Source organism: Cynoglossus semilaevis, chromosome 1 (genome assembly GCF_000523025.1).
Source record: "Cynoglossus semilaevis isolate Cse_v1.0 chromosome 1, Cse_v1.0, whole genome shotgun sequence".
Taxonomy (NCBI): Eukaryota; Metazoa; Chordata; class Actinopteri; order Pleuronectiformes; family Cynoglossidae; genus Cynoglossus; species Cynoglossus semilaevis.
The window spans coordinates 25,419,955-25,425,897 of NC_024307.1; the positions used below are offsets into that span (position 1 = coordinate 25,419,955).

At 39.1% G+C, this 5,943-nt stretch overlaps 1 long non-coding RNA gene across 1 annotated transcript in view; it reads right to left on the reverse strand.

Moving 5' to 3' along the window:
• Nucleotides 1-3,546: 3,546 nt before the first annotated feature.
• LOC103387062 (uncharacterized) overlaps nucleotides 3,547-5,943 on the reverse strand; it is a 9,232-nt gene continuing 6,835 nt past the window's right edge. Inside the window, exon 4 of the long non-coding RNA XR_522386.3 lies at nucleotides 3,547-3,638. This is a non-coding gene — a long non-coding RNA (uncharacterized LOC103387062). The remainder of the gene's footprint in view (nucleotides 3,639-5,943) is intronic.

The window sequence follows — 5,943 nt, forward strand, 5'->3', positions numbered from 1 at the left end:
ATGGATTGTACACAGTGTGTGTGTGTGCGAATGTGGACGTATCACTTTCTCAGTCTGCAGGGATCTGTGATGAAATCAATAGCAACTTTTTATCTGCTGAATAAGTGTTTTCATTTCTGCAGTGTGTGATGTGATATCTGAAAACCTTAAATGTGCCATTAGTTTTTGTTATCTTATTTCTGACTTAATTGTATAAATAAACAAAATGGAAGATGACCTACTGAACTGCAGTATAACACTTTCATATATAATCCTGCAACAATATCAGCTGTTTAACTGATGTAAAAAAAAATCTTATTTCTCCATATGACAAAACGCTGATCCCTTACTTTTCAGAATAAAAAACAAACAAATGTATCACATCCCAATGGTGTAGGTGAGTGTCACTGCTGTCAGCAGAAGTGACAGTCACAGCACTGCCCCAGGAGTTATGAAGGACTTGAATATGAATAAGGGATAGATCTCCAACACACGATTGGTTTAACTGATCTCGTGAATTGTAATGGAAAGGCAACTAAACTGGTGAGTTTAACATCATCAATCACGCGTAACTAGAAGAAAACGCTGGCGTACATCAACTAGCTGAGAACTCAGCCGCAAACAAACCCATGTTTTCCACCTCATGACGTCGGGGTCATTGTAGCAGGTATCAGACTTAATTAAACGATCTCAGAGCTGGCCTAAATAACAAACACACTGAACCAAACAATTGAAGCAGAAACAAACATATATTTTGTACGAACAAAGGCAACAAATGACTACATAGGTCATCATCTGGTTATTTGACCAAAGAAGTCCTGAGTTGTAGCCCTGTTTTATTCCTCAACAGTGACATTATGAAAATGTGTTGCTACAGTAGAGTAGCACTCTTTTCCCAAATAAAATCATTTTCTGTGGCCAAAAATGATCCGTCAAACACCTGTTGCTGATATTGCACAGTATGTAGAGTTTGTTCAATGGTCATCACTTTTTGTAAAAAATCATGTATACAACAATCACTGACCAACCACTGACGTCCACTGAGGTTGTTACTGTATCACCTGACGTCTGACGTCTTGGTGTATTCCCTGCTAAATGAGCCATCGCTTTTCCCATCAATACTTGTGTGTTGCAGTTTGTGTACTTCTTTCTGAATCTTTCCAGTTCAAATCTCAAGGCTGAGCATCAGCACAATTCTATGCTCATCCAGCCACAAAGCCACGATCTAAAGTCCTGGGATCTCATCATCTGTACACACCAACCACTGAGCCGTCAGCGACTCCAAGTGGAATCCGCGGTGGACACAGCGGAAAAGGACAAGTGCTCCCTGAACGGAGATCATTGGATTGTGAGCTGATAGCCTGAGTGGCTCACTGCCAGGTAAATACACCTGAGGCTCATAATCAGACTGTGCCATTACTGCAGTACAAGTATCACAGATGACTGCACATATGAACCAAGAAAGGCTTGAAATAAAATAAATAACATCTGCTGAGAGACAGACTCCAGGCTGCAGATGAATACCAGGAATTAGACTGAGGCAATAGTTTCTCAGCTCTACTTGTGATTACAACTGGACTTTTTTAAGTTCACAGCTTTGGTTATGATTAAATTAACACAACAGGCTTCATTGATTTAGCTTTTGGAATAATGACTTTTGGCTCATTCTTTTATCAGGGGTGGCCACAGCAGACATCTGAGGGAGATTGGAGTGAATATTTACACTGGATGACCTTCCTGACAACCTAACCTGGGATTAGGGATTATGAGTCTGGGTTGGATTTAAACCAGACGGTCCTCTGCAGCACTCCAGCCCCTGAGATACAGTTAAAGATACAGTATATTTTAAATGAAATGTGAAAAGTTCTCAACAAATCAAGGCAACGCCGTTGTTTGAGCTAATGTTGCTCTTATCCACTGTAGAATTGCGGTGCCCAAAGTGGGGGTTGGGCCCCGTTTGGGGGATGTAAAGTTAAAAAAAAAAAATTCTTTAATTGTATCACAGTGAGAAAAACAAAATCACTGATTTGTATTTGTCTTTGCTCTTTTTGGTTAGAATATCATTTTTCCACAAGGAATCACATAAAGGTCAGTGGAGTTGTAGCATTAGTTGTGAGTGTGAGGGCGTTGTTTTCAGTTTACTACAGCTCCTATACTGTAGTCCAACAATGACTGAGTATACGACCAGGGAACAGTCCAACAATTTAGCAGTGACACACACTGAGATTCCACCAACCTGGTAAAACACGGATCAACCGCACTACACAGAGTACACAGAGAAATTAGTTTGACCAAAGGTAGAGAAGTATAAAGTATATTAGTCTAAAAAAAAACAAAAAAAAAACTCTTCAGCAGAGAACACTTACAACATCCCTCCATCTCTACAGACGGTTATAGATGTTCACACCCCTACTTCATAGGTCAGGATCAGGACATCTGGTCAACTTAGCAGACACAGTTTAGGATAGACACTACTACTACAAGGGAATCAATCAATACGACTATGCAATTTCCACCACAACAAACTAAATGTAAACAAATGTGTGTGTGTTCCAGTTATATCGACCGTCCTCAGCTTTCTGGACCAGGCCGGATTTACAGACAGTTTCATCTGAAACAAATCCAGATCTACACGGAGAGCCAGAGAAGGTCCATCAGAATCAACTGTTCTGTGAGTCACCGCAGCACCAACACCAGCGAACAACAGCAACAGCAGGAGATCTGCCTACAGCCGAGAACATGTTCTGCACCGTTACATCAGAGACAACAAGTGACTACAACCAGAGGTCCCGATCAGATCACACACACACCCGCTGTCTGGTGTGAGTTCTTATCACACACACACCCGCTGTCTGGTGTGATCAGAGGGGCTGTCAGTTCTGTGGTGATGTTGACTCATCAACCAGAACCAACAACATGCTGAAAGGTCAAAGTTCACAACCACTTTAAACTGTCAACACGTCTGTGTCAGTGCAGCTGTACGTTAACAACACAGTCAATGATCTTGGAACGTTTGCTTTGACTGAAGAACATGAAAATGAAAACAACTAAAACAGAGAAATAGGTTGAAAGAAAACCTACAGAAACCAAGGATTAAATACAATTTAAGAAGAAATGTGTGTGTAATGACGCTGCAGTCGAGGAAGTTAGAACACGTCAGAATTCAACTTAACATTTGAAGGTAATGCTTCATAGTGAACGTTACATACTTAGGACTGATAGGACATCTAAAAAACATTTTGAATTTTTTAGTATTCTAAAACTTTTGCCGAAGTGTTATTAATGATGTATGACGGGCTAGTAGATAATATTATATTTTTAAATATTTTCATATTTTGTCATTATCTTTTCAGTGGTCCAATGTCACTATGTTTGGCTCAAGTTTGATTCATTTCTGTTGACTTTCACTTTTCGTCTTTGTTTAACCAACTTAATCCAATTTGTTGTGAGTCAAACTTTTGATTTAACCAAGTGCGTGAGTACCAATGTCTTGTAAACTGTACTTACTTGTTTCCAATGTCAACGCAGAATTGCAGCTCAGGGAGATGGATGCTCACGGACAGATGCAATCGCTGGCGATGTCAACGCAGAAATGCAGCTCGGGGAGATGGATGCTCACGGACAGATGCAGTTGAAAAAGTTTCAAATCCTCCAAAAGCCTGTGGAAGGAAACACAAATTATTACTTCAGTTACAGGTTTAAAAATGATATACTTAAACTTTAATCTGTCAATGTTTGGTATCATGACACAATCACCAAATGGATTACAGTGGATTAATATTGTCAAGAAAAACAGCTTCACCAAAGTCGATGTGTTCTAAAAACCATCAAGATGGACAGAAATGACTAAAAATCATTACTTTTGTTAATAATATTAATTATTATTATTATTATTATTATTATTTCCATCATTAGGTTTAGTCACAAATAAAAACAGGTGTGAAACACATCTACCTGCTGTTATTTTTTTCTGTTGTAGCAATACTTTAAAACAAAAATGTTGTCATAGTTAGGAATTTTGATTACGTAATCACAATCACATAATTGTCAAAGTCAAAATAAAGATTAATCATGAATAATCACGACTGTGTCAATAAATTATAAATAATCCCAATGAATCCATAGCAAAGCTATGATTAATGTAATCAAACGCTTCAATCATAACCACTTGTGTCAGAAAAAACAGTTTTAAAATGTACTCTGTGTAGTTCAGGAAGGGAGGTGCAGCCGCACATACTATAAGGTGCTCGACACGGTTATAGCCCTGGGCTACAGGCAGGACAGACTATAAAAAAAGAAAGAAATATGATCTTTTGAAGTTAAAATAGTTTTTTTTCTCTTTAATTTTGGACTTCTGCCGTACAATCGTACAGAACATTGATAATTTTGAAAAATATTTGAAAGAAAAAAGTTGGTTTAATAGGCTGACTGTGTGTTGAAAGTCACAGCCATCCTCAGACTCCTGCTGGTGGACAATTTGAGGTTTGAGGGGAAGTCAAACACAGTGTGGATTTCCTATAAATAACACGTGGCTCAGTGAATTTGTCTGCGTCTGGTATTTGGAAAGTTGGGGAAATAGAAACTGAACCAGGTTGAAACTATTTCTTAGTCAGTTACAAAGTACAGACCAGGAGAAAATATGACGACCGTCCTGTAGTTTAGAGATTATTGATCAGAGCATGTCGTTCATTTGGAAACTATACAGGTCACAACACTTGGGGAAACAAAAACATAATGTAGCTGACCTAGATCCACAGTCCTATGGGGGGAAAATTACATTACTCTATAGTTAACGTGTATATATGTATATACATATATATATATATATATATATATATATATGTATATATATATATATACACACATATTTTTACATTTATACACGGTCATCTTATGTGTTTACTAACTAAAGAACAGGTGTGTTTGTTGAAACTAATAATTTGAATATTATTAGGGTAATTATTAAGGTAAGAAACTGCTATAATCATAATGTTTTCTTTGTACGAGCCAAAAATAAAACACAATTCTGTCAATATTAGGAACACTCTGTGTGTTCATACTACAAACACACAGCATACGCTGCATAAACTAGAGACTAAACCAGTGATAAATGACGATGGTATGTTGTATTGTAATTCTAATATTTACTGCTATGGCTGGGAAAAAAAACAACAAAGAAATAAACGTCAGCTGTCATTGCTTCTCTGGTCAAAGCTGTGGTTCAGACTTCACAGTAGGTATCAAACACAGCTCCTCCCACTCTCCCAGAATGCACTGAGCTTTGGTGGCTGAACAGATTGTTGTGTCACCAATAGAGAGATGTAATAAAGTCATATCTCTTTTGCATTTTGCATGACTGGAGGGTTTTAGACTCCAGTCCGTCTCATCGTCTCACGTCAGCGTGCCTGTAAGTGGAGCATATCTGGGCTGTAGGTTCTGTCCTGCTGCAGCCCACAGGCGGCTCATCTGGGCCAGAGAGCATCACATGGTTGCATTCAGCAGCACACACACCTGAGACACCACACACACTACAGCAGGGGGAACGTAATGTCTTTGGCCTCATTTAACTGACACATATTTGGTAAGAAGGGACCAGTTGGTCCCACTGAGAGAGACAGCTGGAATAACTGCATTAGAAGACACTTTGTGTAAGTTTTTATATGTAGACATTTTTGAGGAATTTTAGAACATTTCTGGCCCATTTTTTTAGGTATTTTCTGGGATATTACATTTGGCTTCAACAACAAACATGTATAACAGACACTAAATGTCCATCCATCTTCGTCCGCTTATCTGTTACCGGGTCATGGGGGCAGCAGTCTCCACGACCGCCACCCAAATCACACTGTACCAACCCCCCTGAACCTTCCTGCAGGTGGTGAGTCCACTGGAAGGTACCAACCGCCCTAACTGGGACTCAATGGAGGTGAACCCTGGGGTTCCACACCAATGACAGAGACACTG